The sequence below is a fragment of the Lynx canadensis genome, chromosome C2, assembly GCF_007474595.2.
Source record: "Lynx canadensis isolate LIC74 chromosome C2, mLynCan4.pri.v2, whole genome shotgun sequence".
Taxonomy (NCBI): domain Eukaryota; kingdom Metazoa; phylum Chordata; class Mammalia; order Carnivora; family Felidae; genus Lynx; species Lynx canadensis.
This window is the reverse complement of record NC_044311.2, coordinates 93744502-93767093: the sequence shown is the minus strand read 5'-3', so window position 1 is coordinate 93767093 and position 22592 is coordinate 93744502. Positions and strand designations below refer to the sequence as shown.

At 41.2% G+C, this 22592-nt stretch overlaps 1 protein-coding gene across 1 annotated transcript in view; it reads left to right on the top strand.

The window, feature by feature from the left end:
- The first annotated feature begins 12832 nt into the window (after positions 1 to 12832).
- The window catches only part of UPK1B (uroplakin 1B), a 29221-nt gene continuing 19461 nt past the window's right edge, over positions 12833 to 22592 (top strand). The window contains exon 1 of the mRNA XM_030330553.1: positions 12833 to 12883. The gene's annotated coding sequence lies outside the window, so the exon portion shown is untranslated. The remainder of the gene's footprint in view (positions 12884 to 22592) is intronic.

The window sequence follows — 22592 nt, the reverse complement described above, 5'->3', positions numbered from 1 at the left end:
ACAGAGATGATACCCTGAGGACTGCAAGAGCATGTAGCAGAGGGACTTGATCTCTTTTAGAGCAGAAGGCTACCAGGAAGAAGTTTCCCTGTCCCATTCAGGGACCCAAGAGAAAACTGTAGCAGGAGTCAAGAGTGAGAGTGTTGTAAGATGAGGCCAGAGATGTAGACAGGGGTAGCTGATACAGAGTCTTCTCAACCATGGTCATGAATTTGGGCTTTATTTTAAGCTCAATGGAAAACTACCAAAAGGTTTTTAAATACAAGAGTGGAATGATCAACATGCATCTCAAACAGGTTCCCTCTCACTGCAGAGTGGGGACTGATAGGTGAGAGGAGCACATTTATTAGGAAAGTATTATCATAGTTGGTGAAAGATGATGGTTGCCTAAACAAGGGTTGGAATGGAGAGGGAGAGAATGGATAGATTTAAGGCATAGACAGAAAGTCAAAGTAATAGGAAGTGACACAATGTGGGTGTTCATAGAGAGGGAGATGGGAAAGACAGCCTTCATTTTTGGCTTGAACCATTCATTGGGATTAGGCAACAGGGATGATGAATACAACTATGGATGTGTGAGTTTTATGAACCATAAAAATCGTTACTGTTTTTGTAATTATCATCAAAGCAGTCATTTTCATGACCTTTATGTGCTTATATTATATGTTCATATTGTTGTAATAAAGAGGCCACTTGGTCTCTGACTCAATAGTTTATTTATAACTTTGATTACAGACAAGAAAGTGAGGCTGTTGTTTCAACTTTCTCTCTGTTCGAAAAGAAAAATAAAGAGATGAGAAGTAGAAGAACAAAAGAAAAAAAAAAGTTTCCGTGTCAGAACAAAAAGATACAATATCCCTTGAAGGAATCCTCCAAGGATGCTTCTGAAGAAGGAGTTACTCCTATAGATACGAGGTGTGAGTGTTCCAGGTGTTAAGTGAGATAACATGAAAAAGCACTTAGAAAAGGGCCTGGCACTGTTAGCTCTTATTATTTTAGTGGTATTATCATCAACAGTATTAATATTCCATTTTACCTGAGCAATTCTTTTTTTTTTTGTAATTTTTTTTTTTTTACGTTTATTTATTTTTGAGACAGAGAGAGACAGAGCATGAATGGGGGAGGAGCAGAGAGAGAGGGAGACACAGAATCGGAAGCAGGCTCCAGGCTCCGAGCCATCAGCCCAGAGCCCGACGCGGGGCTCGAACCCACGGACCGCGAGATCGTGACCTGAGCTGAAGTCCGATGCTCAACCGACTGAGCCACCCAGGCGCCCCTTACCTGAGCAATTCTAATGACCCTCCCTCGATGTATTCCTTACCACCCTGATCTCACAGTAACAGAAAGTAAAGCTACTAGACCAGTTTTCCTGGCCCTTATCCCCTCCCCTCTTCCATTTAAAGAATAAATGTGACATCATCCATCATTAGGAAAATGGAAATCAAAACCAAGATGAGATACCACTTCACACTCACTGGCATGGCTGTACACAAAAAGACAAACAAAAGGAAGTGTTGACAAGGATTTGGGAAAATTAGAACACTTATACACTGTTGAGAGGAATGTAAAATGGTGTAGCCACTTTGGAAAACAGTCTGGCAACTCTTCAAAAATTTAAATGTTGTATTATCATGTGATTCAGCAATTCCACACCTAGGTATATACCTAGGACAACTGAACATATGCAGCCTCACAAAAGTTTGTACATGAATGTTCCTATCAGCATTCACAATAACCAAAAGTGGAAATAAAGCAAAATGTCCAGCAAGTGATGAATGGGTTTTAAAAATGTGATAATCAGGTGCCTGAGCGGCTCAGTTGTTGAGGATCTGACTTAGGCTCAGGTCATGATCTCTCAGTTCATGAGTTTGAGTCCCACATCCGGTGAGCTCAAGCCCTGCTTCAGGTGAACATAAGCCCTGCTTCAGGTGAACATAAGCCCAGGTGAACATAAGGCTTCAAGTGAGGCCTGCTTCCCCCCACTTCTCTCTCTCTCTCCCCTTCTCTCTGCCCCTCGTGGGATTCTCTCTTTCTCTCTCTGCCCCTTGCTCACTTGTGCCCTCTATCTCTCATAAAAAATAAAAAATGTGGGGGCGCCTGGGTGGCGCAGTCGGTTAAGCGTCTGACTTCAGCAAGGTCACGATCTCGCGGTCCCTGAGTTCGAGCCCCGCGTCGGGCTCTGGGCTGATGGCTCAGAGCCTGGAGCCTGTTTCTGATACTGTGTCTCCCTCTCTCTCTGCCCCTCCCCCGTTCATGCTCTGTCTCTCTCTGTCCCAAAAATAAATACACGTTGAAAAATAAAAAATAAAAAAATAAAAAATGTGATAATCAACAGATGAATGGATAAATAAAATATGGTATATACAAATGAAATAGTATTCAGCCTTATAAAGGACGGAAATTGTGATATGCTACAATATGGGTGAACCTTGAGGACATTACGCTAAATGACATAAGCAAGTCAAAAAAAGACATATTTTATGATTCCACCTGCATAAGGTATCTAAAATAGTCACATTCACAGAAAGTAAAATGATGGGTACCAGGGATTGGGGGAGGGGGGTCGAGAAAATAGGGAGTTTTTTAGTAGACATAGAGTTTCAGTTCTGCAAGGTGGAAAAATTGTGAAGGCCTGTTGCACAATGTGAATGTACTTAACACCATTGAACTGCACATTTAAAAATGGGTATGGTAGTCAACAGCATGTTACATGTTTTTTATCACAATTTTAAATAACTAAAAATGAAAAAATGTGACATGTGCATACAATGGAATATTACTTAGTTATAAACAGGAATGAAGTACTGATAAAGGACTATGACTTGGCTGAACCTTGAAAACATTCTGCTAAGGGAAAGAAGCCAGATACAAAAGACGATACATTATATGATCCCATACACGTGAAATATCAAACACAGGCAAACCCATAGAGATAAAAGGTAGATTAGTGGATGTCAGAGGCAGAGGAAAGAAGGTAATGGGGAGTGAATGCAATGAGTAGGGGGTTTCTTTCGGGGGTGATGAGAATGTTCTGGAATTACCAGTAATGGTGCACAACTCTGTTCTAAAAAGCACTGAATTTTATGCTTCAAAGGTGAATTTTATAGTATGTGAATTGCACACCAATAAAGCTGTTCTAAGGGGTATCTGGGTAGCTTAGTCAGTTAAGCATCCGGGCTTCGGTTCTTGATTTTGGCTCAGGTCATGATCTCATGGTTTGTGGGTTCGAGCCCTGATTGGGCTCCATAGCCTACTTGGAATTCTCTCTCCTTTTCTTTCTGCCCCTCCCCCCACTGTTGCACACACTCTTTCTCAAAAAATTAAATAAACATTCAAAAAACAAAAAACAACTTTCAAAAAAAATAACGCTGTTCTAAAAAAAGAATAAGTGTGGACGTTAATATATATTTTTTAATGTTTATTTATTTTTGAGACAGAGGGAGACAGAGCTTGAACGGGGGAGGGTCAGAGAGAGAGGGAGACACAGAATCCGAAGCAGGCTCCAGGCTCCGAGCTGTCAGCACAGAGCCGGACATGGGGCTGGAACTCACAGACCGTGAGATCATGACCTGAGCCAAAGTCAGATGCTTAACCGACTGAGCCACCCAGGCGCCCCAGGACGTTAATATTTTTAAGTCCGCTTTATGACAGAGGTGAGTGAAAGAGAATAGCTATGAAACTCAGAAACATTATAAACAGGAATACCCGAGCCTTCCAGGAGAATTATCCTATTTCCTCCATTCTTTCAAATTCCCTTGTTTTACTCTTTGGTATTTTGCATATGCTTTATTTTTTTGAATTAGCTTCCTATTATTTTGTATGCAAGCACATATGTGTGTCCAGCTTTATTGAGACAGAATGTATAACATTGTGTGAGGTGTACAATGTAATGATTATAGATACATGTGTATACTGTGAAATGATTTCCACAATAAAGCCTCCTATCATTTCTTGACTTATTCTCAGTTTTACTCCACCCACTCTCCTCCACTTACCTTCTTTTTCTCTTATGTAATCAATGTGAATATATAAGTAAGTATATATGTGTGTGTGTGTATACACACACACACACGCACACAATTATGTCTGTTGATGTTTTTGTGCTCATGTGTCTAGATATATTTTTATGTACAGAGGTGTGGACAAATTTGGTTCCGGATATCTGTGTATCTATGCTTGAATCTTCACATCAGTCATTTGGGAACATTGTAAGGCTAAAACTCCGAGAACTGTGTTTTTTACGAGTGGCAAACAATACTGGTATCCCAGTGCCTTATCATGCTCTCAAAAGGCTATTTTTTTTCTTGTAGCATTGGCAGAATTTGCAACACACTATAACATCAGAGAGTGGTAGTCTGGCCGGTTGTTATGAACAGATAGGATTCCAACAGGCAAAGCTAAGTGCCTAATTCTGTGTTTTAATTTTTTTTTTTTTTAAGAAAAAGCAGTTCTTCTCAAACTCCATTAAAATTATAGTAAAGATTTACAGAAAGAAGTAAATCCATCTTGATACTCAAAACAGGTGGGGGAGAAACCAGAGATTTTTGTGATTTCTGAAAACAGAAAGCAGATAGGACAGGTAAACCAGAACAGAAGTTCCACCTCAAAACCCACAAAGGTGACTGAGTGGAGGGACAAGACATTTTTCCAGGCAGAGCCTCAGAGGCTCCAAAGGCTGGGTGGGCAGATACAGGGGAAAGGGCGTGAGCTGTGAGTAACAAAGGACTCCTCCTTCCTAATGACCTTTACAGTCTGTTTCAGTCACCTACTACCAGAGCCCCACCTTGTCATCACCAAAACTGCTCCATAGTGAAATCACTCATATAGTAAAATTACACTCCTAGAAATGACACTGAACCTGGAGAATTATATATTTGAGTCTCTTATGTTTTGTCCCCTTCCTTGTTTTTATATATATATAATTATACAGACTTGTGTCAGGGCACCTGGGTGGCTTAGTTGGTAAAGCATCCAACCCTTGATCTGGGCTCAGGTCTTGATCTCAGGGTTGTGAGTGCAAGCCTTGCATCGGGCTCCATGCTTGGCATAGAGCCTACTTAAAAAAAGAAACGATTTGTGTCAAAAATTTATACTGAGAAGAAAGGAGAATTTTCCAACCTCAAAAATGTCCAACCACAGATTGATTACAACATATCTATACAATTAATGTTGCTATAATTTCTGTTTAATTATCTGGATGAGTATAGTTGGATCTATCCCAAACCATATAATATACATATACATAACTATATACATATACGTATAAAGAGTTAAGTAGAGAAAGAGACAGACAAAAGTAAAAGAATAGGAAAATATAAAGTTTTGTGTTAGCCTCTTTTAAGCATAATGCCAAAGTGAACATCATTAAGAAAAATATATAATTGATATGACATATTTTAAAAGTATGAAAAAAGTTAGCAAAAATGCAAATGATTAATAGTAATAGCTGCAGTCAAAATGACAGATCAATATCCTAAATATGTAATAAGTTCCCACCAATCAATTTTTTAATAATTTTTTTAAATGTACTTTTTTTTCTAATTTACATCCAAGTTAGTTAGCATATAGTGCTATAATGATTTCAGGAGTAGATTCCAGTGATTCATCCCCTATGTATAACACCCAGTGTTCATCCCAAAAAGTGTCTTCCCTAATGCCCCTTACCCATTTAACCCACCCCCCTACCCACAATCCCTCCAGCAACCTCCAGTTTGTTCTCTGTATTTGAGTCTCTTATGTTTTGTCCCCTTCCTTGTTTTTGTATTATTTTTGCTTCACTTCCCTTATGTTCGTCTGTTTTGTATCTTAAATTCCTCATATGAGTGAAGTCATAGGATACCCACAAATCAATTTTTAAACCCATAAATACTCCCAATCAAAGAAAAAGTCCAGGAACATGAATGGGAAATTTATTGAAGAAAACATGTAAATAACCAAAGAAAAATAAATTAAAACAAAAATTAGATACCACTTAAATATTTTTTATAGAAAAAAATATTTTTAAATGTTTATTAGGGAGAGAGAGAGTGAGAGCAGTAGCGGAGGAGAGACAGAGAGATAGGGAGAGAATCCCAAGCATGCTCCTCATTGCCAGCACAGAGCTCCATGTAGGGCTCAATCCCAGGAACTGCAAGATCATGAACAGAGCGAAAACCAAGAGTTGGATGCTTAACCAACACCCACCCAGATGCCCCTAGACAAAAATTTTTTTAAAGGTAGCACCTAATCTGTCTGAAAGTACAGCTAAATGGACCCTTTCTTACACTGTTTGGGGAATATACATTTTACAACCTCTCTGGAATGCAATCGGATCAATCATTGATTGATTGAGTGATTGATTGATTATATATTTATTGCGAGAGAGAGTGCGCACATGTAAACATGCTTGAACGAATGGAGAGTGGGAGAGAGGTAGAAAGAGAATCTTAAGCAGGCTCCACACCCAGTGTGGAGCCCAACACGGGGCTCGATCTCATGATAGTGAGATCATGACCTGAGCAGAAATCAAGGGTCTGATGCTTAACCTGCTGAATCACCCAGGAACCCCAAATCCAAACATTTTAAAACAAATATGCCCTTTAGTCAGAAATTCTAATTCTAGGAATTTACACTAAGGAAATAATGAAATGTGTTTTAAAATTGATGTATAAGAATATTCTCCATGGGATACCTGGGTGGCTTAGTCAGTTAAGTGTCTGTGACTCTTGATTTTGGCTCAGGTCATGATCTCACAGTTCCTGAGTTTGAGCTCCATATTGAGCTGTATGCTGATAGCATGGAGTCTGCTTGGGATTCTCTCTCTCTGCCCCTCCCCTGCTCCTGCTCTCTCTCTCTCTCTCTCTCTCTCTCTGTCTCTCAAAATAAATAAACTTAAAAAAAAAAAGAAGATTCTTCACATTATTTATAATATTGAAAAATTAAAAATCTGAATTTTCAACCTTTGAGATTCGGTTAAATATGTAATAGCATATTCATATGGCAAGATATAATACATCCACCAAAATTATGTTATGGAATAATCCCATAGGGAAATGCCTATACCATATTATAAATGAAAATAATGGTTTTAGAAGACTGTAAATAAGTTGTGATCCTAATTACATGGAGGAAAACTAAAAGAAGATCAGAAGTGCCATAAGGGTAGGAATTTTGTCTGCTTAATGCCTGCTAGAACAGTACCTGATAAGCAATAGTACCTCAAATAGTTCCTGAATGAATGATTCTACACCAAAATGCTTACTGTACTTATTACTGGACAAGGAGGTTTCGTGATTTTTATTTTCTGCAATGGACATGCATTCATTTTGTTATCCAAATAAAATAATGAATTTTTTAAAAGCAGAGAATAATTTAGGGCAATACATAAAGAAATGCAGATACTTTCATAAAACTGGCACTTTGGTTACGTACTTTTGGCTCTTCTCAAGCATTATTTAATGCAATGGGTTTTCCCCCCAAGGACAAAAGATCTAATTCCTCTAAACCTCCCCAATCAGAAACTCATTCATTCATTTTAAACTATTCTAGTTTCAGGGGCGCCTGGGTGGCTCAGTTGATTGAGCATCTGACTTCGACCCAGGTCATGATCTCACACTTATGGGTTTGAGCCCTGCCTAGGGCTCTGTGCTGACAGCTCAGAGCCTGGAGCTTGCTTCAGATTCTGTGTCTCCCTCTCTCTCTGCCCCTCCCCCACTCTCACTCTCCCTCTCTCTCTTTCTCTCTCAAAATAAATAAACATAATAAAAAAATTTTTTTAACTATTCTAGTTTTAGTGAGGTAGCAAAGGCAGAGGAAGAAAAAACAACAAATAAATAGCAAGGTAATACCAGCCTGATTATTATGATGCAAATAAAATGTGTTTATATATGAGAGAGTAACTCTAGTGGAGAGGGCAGGCTACACTAGAAAGGGCCATCAGGAAAGACTTCTCAGAGGAAGCGGGAGCAGAGCTGCACCTGAAGAATGACAAGGAGGCAGCCTGGAACCAGTAGGGGACACGGATTTCCACCAATGGGAATGGAAAGCCGTGTGGTTGGAGCACACATAGGATTAAATTAGTACCTAAGAAGTTGGAGAATACATGAGCAACTTATAAGCCATGGTGAGGAGTTTGGATCCTACTCTTGAGCACAAAGGAAAGCCACTGAACGGTTTTAAGGAGGGGGAACAACAAAGTCTGATTTATGTTCTTAAACATTCTCAGGACACTTCTGTTCAAGAGGGTAGCTTTAAATTGCATCATAGCATTTTCTGCCCCCAATATCTAATAAAATAAAAACTTTAAAAAATCAGAAGTATATATACTTACTAAATATCATATTGAGAGAAGCCACAACCTAATTCACCGTTCTTCAAGAGCTGATGGCCAAAGAAAGAAAGAGTAGGTTCCAGAAGAAAAGCAGAGAAACACAGCTGTCCTTGTAAGAAAACAAAGACCTGGAATTCTTATTATTTTCCTTAAATCCAGGCAATGTTGCTTTATCTTATAGATAAATTTTTTTTTTAATTTTTTTTTTCAACGTTTATTTATTTTTGCGACAGAGAGAGACAGAGCATGAACGGGGGAGGGGCAGAGGGAGAGGGAGACACAGAATTGGAAACAGGCTCCAGGCTCTGAGCCATCAGCCCAGAGCCCGACGCGGGGCTCGAACTCACGGACCGCGAGATCGTGACCTGGCTGAAGTCGGACGCTTAACCGACTGCGCCACCCAGGCGCCCCTCTTATAGAAATTTTAACCAGGAAGTAGTGGGAATGAGTGAGGAGAGAGGGGCTGATGCTCCCGATGGCAGTACAGGTTCAGAGCCAGATTCAGAGTTGAGAGCTGGATCAAGCTCTTAAATCTTCTAACAGAATTGGTCAGGCCCAAGAGGAGACAGGACTGAGAAGGAACAACCAGAGAACTAGGGGAAACATGACAAGAATATTGGAATAAAGTAGTATGGAAACCAGAAGAGGAGAATGGACTCGTCAGCTGTATCAATTGTGCTGAGTGACCAAATGAAATGAAGACAAGTGTCTACAGGATTTGGCAAAACAGAAGTTGTTTGTAACTTGACAAGCAGTTTCAGTGGAAGAATGGAGGGAAGATAGAATTTGACTATAGATTTACAGTGTTTAACAGTTTAAAACAAACCAGTTGATTAGGAAAAAATATCATCATTACAGATACTGAGAGCAAAGGGAATGTTTTGCCTTGGGACCTCTCAGACCCAACGTGGATGATTGTGTATGGCATCCTCAACAATATCTCTGCAGTAAACACAACAAGTTTCATAGACTTGCCCCTTAATACTGGATATCAGAAATATTATAGAGACTTTCATTGGGTGAAAAGTTGGGCTAACTGGTTATTTTATTGGAATATGGTTATTCCATATAACAATTCCATATAATAACCATGCCTGGTTATTGAAATGGCCTAAAGTCCCCTCCAATTATAAGAGTCCACATAATGGCACATCCCTTTCCTGGGAGAGGACTACATTGACTTAAGAAGTTGTTTTTTGGTAGCCATATTCTAAAATGTGAACTGAATTAAGCATTTATCATCTACAGGAGCCAAGAATATGAGAATGTCCTTAATGTTGAGCAAGAGGACAACTGAGTCACAGAGAGAACACATTAAAGGCCAAAAAGCCTGAATCTATACTTTTCAGTAAAATTAGCATAGAGAGTCAACACCTGCCAGAAAAAAAGCAGTTTTCAGAGGCACTGGTGAATTGGCGAACCTGGGCATTCAGTCTGCAGGTTTGGCCCAGTTATTTCTAATACAGAAGCTGAGCTCTGATTAGTGACCTGCTCTACTCCACCAGGAGCTTGGGTGCTCTGGGAGACTTACTTGCGAGCCAGTTTTGCAGACAATGGCTTTTTATATATGCCATGAACGATATTCTACTCTCTATTCACCTCGTTAACTAGTTAGCAGAAAAAATCACATTAAGATTTTGATATCATTTTCAAAGTTACACCAATTGTCTAAGTACACTCAAATAGTACAGTATAGTAGTTAAGAGTGTAGGCGGTGAGAACAGACTGATGGGAGTCTTCACTCCTAAATAGCTCTGGAACTATGAGGAAGTTAACCTCCTCAACCCCTGTTTCCCTCATCTATTAAACAGGGGGCCATAATAGTATATACTTCACAGGGTCACTGTCAAAGGTAAATTTTACAGTGCCTGGGACTTTTAGAAGAATTGGAAATATGGCAGACAAATCATGGTTTGAGAATTCTTTTTTCCTGAAACTGGTGAGTAGAGGGTGCCTGAGTGGCTCAGTGGGTTAAGCCACCAACTCAGGTCATGATCTCACAGTTTGTGAGTTTGAGCCCCGCATCGGGCTCTGTGCTGATGGTGCAGAGCCTGCTTAGCAATCTCTCTCTTTCTCTCTCTCTCTCTCTGCCCCTTCAGAGTTCTCTATCTCTCGCTCTTTCAAAATAAATAAATAAACTTAAAAAAAAAAAAAAAAGAAAGAAAGAAACTGGTGAGTAGGGAAAAAGCCATTAAGTAACTCACATTCCGAGCTCAGAACTTCCAGGATGGGCCAGTTGCTTTCCCATCCAGTTTATACTGCAGCTCCCTCCCTCCCCCATAACAAAGTGGATTTGAAGTGAGGGGTCCATTTAGGGACTGCACTGATTATGAAGAGAAACAGTCCAGTGCTCCCTTGTCCCAAAGATGAAAGAGAGAAGACCCATGAGGGTTGGAAAGTTTGAGGGAGTGGATAGCACCGACAGCCTGTAGCTCGGTGAGACATTGCATTAGTCACCAGGTTTGTTAACTTGCCTTGGCACAACCACAGAAAAGGAAAAAGCATAGGGTGATGGTACAGTGGGATGGCCAGGCAGAGAGGGGCATGCATACTCTTCTTTATTTCCAGATTCTGGACATGTACGAAGGATGGAGGAGTTGTAATTATTGTTGGAAAATTAATCTTTTTTCTAGCTGGTCTTTTGTTTCTTGTTATGGGCTTTTGGGTTCACATTGTATATTTTGAAAACTGATTCATGTTTATTTTCTCCCCACATAATCCTAGTAACAGAACCTAAAATGCCTAGGATATGAATGGAAACATATGTCCTTATTTGCTTCCTTGCTGCTTTATCACAAAGATTTCCAAAAGAGCATGTTTTTAATAATTTACATGCTTTTCTTTCTATAATTGTAATAGAGATCCTTTGCAGACAGAGGAACTGTCGACATAAAAAGAAGAAAATAAAAGCCATCCATATCACATCATCCAGATATAACCCTGATGATATTTATTTTACATTCGTCATGTATATACAATACCAATTCATATATATATATATATATATATATATATATATATATATACATATCTCCTGGTTTTTTCACTTTTAGCACTCAGAAGAGTGCCTGGCACATCTTCTCACATATTTACTGAGAACAAAAGTTCTCAGTAAATATTTGTTGAATAAATAAGTGAACATATTTCCACATCATTGCAATTTTTTTCTATGGCATCATTTTTTCACAATTTCATAGAATTCCATTGTGTGAGTTATCATGCTGTGTCTAAACGGGCCCTGGAGGACTGAGGAGGATTAAGGCATGTGATGGACACACAGATGCCCTGTGCAGGCCCCCTCAACAAGGGGGAGTGTGCTGCATGGCTGCTGGGAGTACTGGCACCCCCAGCCTCCACTCTCCGCTCCCTTCAGGGATCGATCGCCTCAGCTACTGAAAGCTGCTTTCCCAGGGCAACCTACATGTAAGGACTGGTCACAGAGGGGCCCAATGCAGAACAACTGTGACAAGCCATCCTCCCCTGGAGCTAACGGTCTAGGGAGAGGGGGTTGCCTGAGGCTGTCCCACCTGCATGGCAACTTGTCTTCTCTCTCTACCCAATCCTATTTCTTCCCTCTCCCTCCCAAGGTTGTTAATCTCAAGGGCATTCCCTAAGAAATATACTGCACACTAAACTTGTACCAGAGTCTGCTCCCTGAAGAACCTAACCTGTTACAGAGGTGATCCAGACCCATGAGAACTCCTGAGTCTATTGCTTAAAGCACTCAATAAATTCTAATATTACTGCCATCACCCATCCCCAGCTACAGGCTAAATAAATTACTGTACATACATACCATGATACGTTAGCAGACATTCAAAGAATTATTGCTGCTGTGTATGACACATGGTGGCTCCAGAGGAACAGAAGGGGAGGGAAGGGAAGGGAAGGGGAGGGGAGGGGAGGGGAGGGGAGGGGAGGGAGGAATTGGATATCATCAGATAATTCCTTGAGCCCTCTCTCTATGCCTGAATTTCTCTAGTCTTGTTTGTTCCAGATCTCTTGCCCCTTATTAGCCTTTGGACCACCTACAGTGTATCACTCTCCCCCTAAATGTAGCATATGTAAGTTATAGAAACTGAAACTAGCCATGACCCTGGACAGATCTGCATGTACCAGCATGACCATGAGCAGTCAGGAAAAATAGATGGGCCTTTAAAGGCACAAAAGCACAATTAAGGATCAAATAGTAAAACCAGACCAAATCAAAACAAAAACAAAAGCCCTGAGTAGTGTGTGTTCCAGGAAAGCCCAGACCCAGGAGAAATCCAGAGGAGAGCTGAGCTGAGCCCTGTCAAGGTGCTTCCATTTGTCAGAATCACACATTCCAAAAGTAGCAGAAATCTACTGCCTGAAAACTTCCTGTTACTTCCGGCCTCAGCCAGGCAAGCTTGGGCAGCATCAGGCCCAGCCCATGTGAGATGCTTCCTCCCAATCACAGACCACCCTTCCCTAGTGGAGGTTCACAGAATTGGTGCTGGGTAGAAAAGCACCTCAGGCTGGAGCAGCCTGCAGAGTGGGCCGGCTCAGCACAAGAAAGACAAGGAGGAGGAAGGAGGAGCAGTGGGCACTTTGGTGAGTAGACTGATCTCACTGTGCAGGGAAGCCAACTGCACCCTCAACGGTTGGGTTGCTTTCCTGGGAGGTGAGCTGGGGTCCGAAAGAGAGCAGAGGAGAAGATAATGTCCTCATGAATAGATCTGTCATTTTTTGTTATTTAGAATATTGTAGCGATTTTGTTCTCTTTTACTTTAAATGGTACAAATTGCTTTCTTAAACCATTTGATATTGTCCAGTTCTCAGAAAGGAGATTAAAATTCTTCTGGGAGTATTATTCACCCATCCTGATCTCAACCTCAAATTTTCCCAATAGAAAGACCAAGAAAAATCCAAGAATCCTGGGAAAACCTGTATCTCCTGATTAGAATTTCAGACAGACCCCGGTTTGTGGACCCCAATTTCCTTGTGAAGTCTGAGAAGCAAAAATAAAATTTAAGGAAACGGATCATGTTCTTTCTTAATAATGTAGTAGAGAGAAAGTTCCCTGTTTGTCTCATCAGAAATCATTTGGTCCTGCCTACTCATAATGGGATTTGTGGGGCTATTTACTCATGTTTCTTCCCTGCAGACAGTTCTGTTTAATAAATGTGTCCGTTGAAATAAGTCAACAAATTAGCTCTATCTACACAACGTTACTTTTACATAATTTATTTTTACTCTTCACCAATTAGTTGATCTACAGGATCCACAGGTCCTAACTATATTTTTCATTCTAACAACATTTCTACACATAAAATGAATTAAGTTTCAAATAGTGTTAATATTATTTTATATATTAATATATAAAATTATAGTTTATATAATATAAGTGGGGTTTAAAACCCCACTTACAAGTAGCTTCAAAGACTTTTAATACATTTTGAATATCATTAATTTTAATGTCTTTTTATTTTTTTATTTTTTAAAAAATGTTTATTGGGCGCCTGGGTGGCGCAGTCGGTTAAGCGTCCGACTTCAGCCAGGTCACGATCTCGCGGTCCGTGAGTTCGAGCCCCGCGTCAGGCTCTGGGCTGATGGCTCAGAGCCTGGAGCCTGTTTCCGATTCTGTGTCTCCCTCTCTCTGCCCCTCTCCCGTTCATGCTCTGTCTCTCTCTGTCCCAAAAATAAATAAAAAACGTTGAAAAAAATTTTTTTTTAAAAATGTTTATTTATTTCTGAGACAGAGACAGAGCATGAGTGGGGGAGGGGCAGAGAGAGAGGGAGACACAGAATCCGAAGCAGGCTCCAAGCTCTGAGCTGTCAGCACAGAGCCCGACACGAGGCTCGAACTCACAAACCCTGAGATCATGACCTGAGCCAAAGTCGGTTGCTCAACCGACTGAGCCACCCAGGCGCCCTTTAATGTCTTTTTAAAATTAAAGATAATGTTGATTGTTTCTTACCTGAATAGAGTTGCTTAAGCACAAGAAGAAAGAACTTAGATTATATATATATATATATATATATATATATATATATATATTTTATATATATTTATATAGTTTTCAAACCTTGTAAAGAAATGGTTTTCCTTTTGATTAGCCCTTCTTGATGAGGAGAAAATTTTCTTATTTTGCTTTCTGCTACAATAGGCTTAAAAACCAACTCACCCATTTTTTTGTTTTTAAACTACCTGGAAAGAATCATAGACTTGTAAATCCCTAGGGGAATTTATATACCATTTAGTCAAGAAAAACAAATGAAATCTCAGAACTTCTTTTTGACCTCTCCTGCCTACATCTCACCCAGAGCAAACACTGATCAGCCCATGCAGGCTGCACACACCCCTGATGTTCCCTAACTGGGGCAAAGACCAAATTCATGAAGAGTCGCCCTAACCTCACCTCCCCCAAGGAGTCTCCATAGCATTCCTGCCTTGGGGCTGGGCATCCGGCTGGCATTACCCACACCTGAGGTCCTCACGTGGCTGAGAATGCCTGAGCCATTGTTTCTATCCTATTCCTGACTTCAGGTGGGTCAAGGGCTCTGAAGTCACCACGGCAAGCATCAGGAGTCTAGAGCAGTGCTGTCCAATAGAATCCTCTGTGATGATGGAAATGTTCTATACAATAGCCACTAACTACATGTGGCTATTGAACACTTAAAATGTGGCTAGTGCAACCAAATAATTGAACTTTTAATTTTTATTTAATTGAATGAATTTGAATGAAAATGGCTACATCCAACTACTAGTTGCCATAGTAGAGCAGGTTTAAAGCTTTAAAACAAGAAAAACCAATGGATGCTGTGAGCCATGGGTGTCAGAGCCATAGGCACAAGCACTGCTTTTCATCATTGCCAGAGACTCATCCTACCCTAAATTTAAGCAGACTAGCAATTGTCCTGATCTAAAATCCCCACACCCACCTTTATTCTCCCCTGTAAGTCATAAAACTGTCTACTCTTGTTCTGGGTTTCAAGGTCAGGGCTAAGGTAACAGCACAGTGTGTTTCTTATTTCTTCCTCTCCTATTTCTCTGTTTGTTTTGTTTTGTTTTGTTTTCCTTTGTTAATCCAAATTTCCCTAGCATGAGCTAGAGTTTGAGGTGTGGTTTGCGTGTTTTCTGGTCCAACAAACTTGGGTGAGGAAAAGAGGTAATGAACTTGAAGAAATGATCTCATGCTTGGTGGGAGAGTCTTATTTCTTTTTCTTTTACTTTGAAAATGGTTTCTTTAGTGAGCAATAGTTTTTAGACCTATTCAATGTGTCTGGAAACATCAACACTATGGATATGAGTAATTTTTATAAGAAAACAAACTGAATGAGGGCACAAGAAAAAAAAAAAAAAGAAAACTCCAGCCTTTTAAAATGTTTGCACTTCTCCAGAGCAAAGGAGCTCCTGGGATGTTGAGCAATTTGCGTAAATCATCATGGTGCCAGGCCACTGGGCAGTTTTCCACAGGGTGGGGCTCACAGAGGCTATTCTTGAACATGGAAAACACTTTGAGGTGAGCTGCATACTTTCAGTCAGGGGTGATATTATTTCTAAAGTGGACAGTCACAGGAGGCCTGGGTCGCTCAGTTGCTTAAGCATATGACTTGGGTGAGCCCTCATGACGTGAGGGTCATGATCTTGCAGTCTGTGAGTTTGAGCCCCATGTTGGGCTCTGTGCCGACAGCTCAGAGCCTGGAACCTGCTTCAGATTCTGTGTCTCCCTCTCCGCCCCTCCCCGACTCGTGCTATCTCTCTCTCTGTCTCAAAACTAAATATTTTTTTAAAATGTTTAAATAGGGGCGCATGGGTGGCTCAGTCGGTTAAATGTCCGACTTTGGCTCAGGTCATGATCTCACGGTTCATGAGTTTGAGCCCCGCGTTGGGCTCTGTGAGGACAGCTCAGAGCTTGGAGCCTTCGGATTCTGTGTCTGCCTCTGTCTCTGCCCTCCCCTGCTCGTGCTCTGTCTCTCTCTCCCTCTCTCTCTCAGAAATAAACATTAAAAAAATAATTTAAAAAATTAAATAGTCACTACTTGGCTCTCTGCCCTCTACCAATCCCACTTTTTAAAACTCAGCTCACCCCATTTGCTTATTTTTTATCACTGCTAATCCCTGCTAGGTTTAAAAACAAACCTAATACCTATCTATGAGGGAAGAGCTGCTTTGGAATAACACAAGAAAGTTTCTATAGACCCCATAATTGACATAGCTGATACATACATACTGGGGGCTGAAATGGTAGGTAGGCGGGGAAGACACATCATATTTTCAGGACCCGGTCTCTATCCACAGAAGACGGATCCAAGCCCCCAGATCATGAGTTACGTTAGCCCACTGAGGCTTTACTCTCCTTGGGTCTCTCTCTCTCTCTCTCTGTCTCATGTGTCTTCCCCCTCTGTTTGAAAATATACAGAAGAGATCTGATAAAATCATTCACAATGAGGCATTGACATTGAAGCCTCATGAGCCTCACTGTGCCTCTTTTACATGGATGTGCATTCTAATCAGGAGCAAAGGAGTGACTCTCTTGTGGGATTTCGGAAATTAGGGTAATTAGTGAGAAGAGTTTGAATGGAGGGCAATGGTAGAAGGCTCTCTCCCTGCTAGCTTTGTTTATGTGCCTCCCTTTATGGCTTAACCTTTAAGGGAAAAGAGCGGGTTCAAGGGCAGGGAATTGGAGGTTTCTCTCAACTTTAAAGAAACATAAAGGGAAGGGCACCTGGGTGGCTCAATCGGTTAAGAGCCAGACTTCAGCTCAGGTCATGATCTCACAGTTAGTGGATTCCAGCCCTGCGTCAGGCTCTGTGCTGACAGCTCAGAGCCTGGAGCCTGCTTCGGATTCTGTGTCTCCCTCTCTCTCTGCCCCTCCCCTGCTTGTGCTCTCTCTCTCTCTCTCTCTCAAAAAATAGATAAAGAAAGAAAGAAAGAAAAGAAAAAAAAAACATAAAGGGAGGTGGTGTCTACCTACCTTAGAAAGAAGAATGATTAGTGACAAGCTCAATAAAAGGCTATTAAGAGTCAGAAGACCTGGACTTGAATCTTGACTCTGCAAACAACACATGCATGATCTTGAACAAGTCACTTCCCCTCCGGGAGCCTTGGTTTCCTCATTTGCACAATGAGAGACCTGACTACAAAGCCTCTACGTCTTCAGCCACATAAAGAGATATTTGTTTTAAGGAAATGGCTTATGGGGTTGTAGGGGCTAGCAAGCCTGAAATCTGTAGAGCAGCCGAAAATTCAGGAAAGAAGTTGATGTTGCAGTCTTGAGTCTGAAATCTGCAGACAATTTTGAGGCAGAATTCCTTCCTCCTCAGGAAACCTGTCTTTGCCCTTAAGGACCTCAACTGATGGGAAGAGGCCCACCCATGTTGTGGAGGATAATCTGTTTTACTCAAAGTCTATTGATTTAAATGTTAATTATGTCTGTAAAAATATCTTCACAGTAGTATATAGACTGGTATTTGACCCTACAACTGGGCACCATATCCTAATCAGGTTGACACATAAAATTAACCATTACAGGGCATTTATCACAATGTTTCTTCATTAGGCAGGCAGAAACAAAACTCAAGAAGTTATTAACTTAAGACACATCTACCACCAGGCCCTAGAGAACACCACAGTTTATGTTCTTTATGTAGAGAGGTGCCTATCTGTCTCACCTTTTTGTTCTCTCTCCATGCCTGTCCTTTCTGGAAAGGGCAATCAATTCTTTTTTTTTTTTTTTTTTTTTTAGTAGCCATTGGTGTGAAAATTTGTCAAGGTTTTTCTTTCTTTTTTTTTAACTTAAATAAGTTCATAAGTCTGTCCCTGTGCACAGACATTCAGAGCCTTTAAAGAACTCTGAAAGATTAGCCAGGCCTGATCGTTTTTCCTTTCATAGAAATCATGTTGCCTTTCCTCCAAGTGTGCTAGGAACCCCTTCCGGGACACTCCTCCAGCTGTCTATTATGGAAGTCCCCTGTTTTCCGAGAACTTTTCCTAGAAGTTTTCCACTCAGTGCAGTCTCTTTGACACAGAGACTGTGTAATGTCATGGAGTCATTTCGACCGGGTTTCCCAACTTCACTCTTGAGTGTCTCCTAGTTTCCTGGGTAGCTGCCTTCCAGCTCAGTACTTTTCCTACATCTTTCTTTTCTGATAGTTCTAGAAGAGTGGTTTGCAGCCACACTTGCCATGTGGCTTGGAAATTCCGAGCTGATGAGGAGAAGCTCTCCACTCTTGTTTCAGCCAGATTTTGATCTGGTTGTATATATTAGCATTCCATATTAAAATCCTATTTTCTTGGAAAGGGAATGTGGCTCTGTGTTTTAAAACAATGGAATGGCTAGTTTTAGGTACTTTCACCATTCAAGTCTGTTAGCGTGGTCTACCTGCTTCAAGAAACTGAGGCAAAAGTGAGGAGAAGATTAGTACTGGTTGAGTAACTAATATTGTGTTAGATTTCACATATATTCTCACTGAATTTTCACACAAACCCTTTGAGTGAGTTATTACGATACCCATTTAAAGATGAAGCTCAACAAGATTAAGAAACTGCCCAAGCTGGGGTGCCTGGGTGGCTCAAAGGGCTAACCGTTTGACTCTTAATTTCTGTTCGGGTCATGATCTCACAGCTCGTGAGTTTCAGCCCTGTGTTTGGCTCTGCACTAATGGTGCTTGGGATTCTCTCCCTCTCCCTCTTTCTCTGTTCCTCCCCTGCTTGTGCTCTCTCTCATGCTCTCTCTCAAAATAAATAAGAAAAGAAAAGGAAAGATAAGAAAAGAAAAGAAAAGGAAACAAGAAAAAAGAAACTGCCCAAGCTCACAAAACTGCTAAGTAGCAGAGTCAAAGCCCATGTTCTTCCTACTTCATTGTACTCTCTAACCTACTGTGCAATAGAGGTCTATGCAAACAATTCACTCATATATTTATTTGTCTATTTATTTATTCATTCATTCACTCATTCGTTCATTGATTCAAATATACATTTCTAAATTTTACTTTGTCTGCCTTTTGTCTATCAAAATAATTTATTGAGTGCCTACTATGTGTCAAGCACTGCGCCACCTTGGACCTAGAAAGACAAATGAAACAGGGTCCCAGTGCCTTCTCCTGCTTTGGAGACTCTTACAATAAAGTGCAGGAAACCATTTGTACATTGATAACAGGAGGAAAGAATGCACAAGGGGAGCAGAACAGAGTCCTCCCTAAGTAAATTCTGTATCAGAAAAAACGCAGCCTGGGCACAGAGGAGAATCTTGAGTGTCAGCTCTGTGCCGCCTCGGTCTGGAGCAGAGGCCCTGGAGCTAGCCAAAGCCAGGGCAATGTAGCCCAGTGTCCGGTGTTAACTGTTCAGGAATGCTGATGGAATGCAGAGAGGGTCCCTCCCACGTGGACGTGCTGCTTGGTACCTGACTCTGGCCACACCCCAAGCACAACTGGGAAACTTGTTTCTTGTCCCAAAGAGATTATTTCCCCCCATGAATCCTTCCATGAAAAATAAGCACACATGGGTAAGGACTATAGGTCCTTATGGCAGACTGGGCCCTAGGCAGGGGACAGAGGGAAGGAAGAAGGGGCTGCCTCACCTCAACCTGGAAGACCTTGGCTGTGGGACTAGTCACCTTCAAACCTCCGGGCTAGGCTCCAGGTGTTAGAGTACCACTGGTCCACGGAGAAAGGCCATAGCCCAATATCCTGCCCTTCCTAAATATGCCCCTGGTTATTAATCATAATTTCTTATGTTTGTAAACATTCTTAGTATTTGCCAACCACTTCTGCATCTTTTATGTCAGTGATCACAACAACCCCATCAAACACATTGTGTTTTACCCATCTTATAAATGAGGAAGTAGACACTGAGTGGCATTGCCCAGGGATACACAGTAAGGATGGGCAAGACTGGGGGTTGGAACTTCAGCATTCTGACACCAAGTCCAGTGTGCTCACAGCTAGACCACAGCCACTAGGCTACACTGTGAGCCACCAGAAGAGCCTCCACTTGGTTCCCTAATTGCCATCTCTCTTGACATTTGCAGCTATCTGATGGATACAACGTTTTAAATCTTCGAGACACCAACCTAGTCTAAAATACAAATGACCAAGGAGAGGCTATGAAATGTTGACTGTCATATTAACCTGCACATTTGCACCTTTTCCTTCCAAGAATTTTGGTCCCAAGGGGTGGGTGAGAGAACTGCAGGTTTGGGATACATCTCAACAAAATCTCTGGAAAAACATGTGGGTCCAGCGCTGGGTTTGGGGAAAATGTACAAATATTAGTGCAACGTCGAGGAGCTAAGGAGACAAGAACCTAGAAAAGTGAGTGAAGACTGATTCTGACCTTTGCAAAGACAGGCTCATCTGAGCAGGAAGATGGACCTGTTCTCTCTGCTTAAGGGTTGCCAAGGAAGCGAGCCAGGCGTTGCTTTTTATACTGAAAGTATTAGCTACATGACAGGACTTTATAAACTGCACAGTGTTATGTAGATGATCCGAAACCAAGCAGACCTGGGTTTGAATCTGAGCTTTTGCATTTTCTAGCAATGTGGTATTGGGCAAAGTAAGTAATCTCTCAAGCCTCCCTTTCTTCATCTGCAAAATGACAAGAAAACAGATTCTCCCCCCGGATCCTCCAGGAAGGCAGCTCTACTGACACCTTGATCGTAACCCAGTGAGGCTTATTTCACACTTTTTTTTTAAGTTTATTTATTTTATTTTTGAGAGAGAGAGGGAGAATATCCCAAGTAGGCTCCATGCTCAGCACAGAGCTCCACTGGGGGGGTGGGTGGGAGAGCCTTAAACCCATAAACTGGGAGATCATGACCTGAGCCAAAACCAAGAGTTGATGGCTCAACCCACTGAGCCACCCAAGTGCCCCTCATTTTCATACTTCTGACCTCCACATCAGATGTTACATTTGTGTTGTTTTAAGCCAGGAAGTTTGTGGTAACTTGTTACAGCAGCCATAAGGAACTAGTACAGACTTTAGTAAAAAAAAAAAAAAATACCCATCTCATGGTGTGCCTGGGTGTCTCAGTCAGTTAAGCATCAGAATCTTGGTATTGGCTCAGGTCATAATCTCACAATCGTGAGATCAAGCTCTGCATCAGGCTCTGAGCCAAGCATGGAACCTGCTTGGGATTCTCTCTCTCCCTCTCTCTGTGCTCCTCCCACACTCCTGCTCTATCTCTCTCAACAATAAGTAAACAAACTTAAAAAAAAATACCCATCTCTTGGATCTGTTGAGAGGAAATGCACATAAAGTACCTAACATGTGCTGAGAACATTGTAAGTGCTCATTAAATGGCAGCTTTCATCATCATTTTGTTATTTTGGAAGACGAGAGTGACTTTCTAAGTTATTATGTGTCACTGATCCCAGAGGCCTGAAGACGAGAATTCACAGGGGAAAAGGAGAAAAATCTAGTGGTCAGCAACTTCAGAATGTTTTACCATCACTATATCCCTGCCTTCCATAAATACAGTCAGGCTGCCTCTCTGGCATTTCCTTCCATATGCCTGTCTAGGTTTCTTCTGTTAATTCTTCTTTTTGCTCATACTAACCCCTCATCTGCCCACTCTTTGTCTTCTCCCACTCTTGTCTGCACGTTTCCACCCTGACTCTGATGGACAATTCTCCTCTATTCATTTGTCCCTTCCTCCTTTATAAAACTCAGTGTGGCAGGTTCCTCTTTGGAAAAGTTCGTTATGGGGCTTCATGAGTCACCGGGCCAAATCCCTTGTTCAGAGTATCTTCAGTTCCTTTCTGCACCAATAAAGTCCCTCTTCGGTAGCCTCATACTCTCTTCCTTTTATCCATAGTCCTATTTCCCCCTTTATTTGACTGCATACAGTCATTTTTGCTTTGAACCCATGTTGCTGTCATCACACTTTACATTCCTTGAAAGAACGAATTGCTGCTAACCAACTAGTCAACACAAACAGGCTGCTGCTACCCAGCAAATGGGTGCATAATCTGTACTGGTTGAAATGGTGCTGCACTTGGCCTCCAGACTTTTGCCCTTTACTCTCTATACTTGTGTTGTTTGAACTTCTGCCTTCCACTATTTATTCATGTCTCTAAATGGTAACTTAACTTGTCAGGAGCAATGTCTGTGCATACCAGTAATGAACTTTACAATGTGACTGGTCTGGTTACATGAGTAAAGATCTACCTTGGCAGACTGTGTATTAACTCCTTCAGGGCATTCGGGCTCCACTCAGTCTAATGTTTAACAATTACTGGAACAATTGCGGGAAAGAATGAATGCCATTTCTAAGCAGAAACTACACATAAAGATCTTGTAACAATGGCCTGGTTCTAT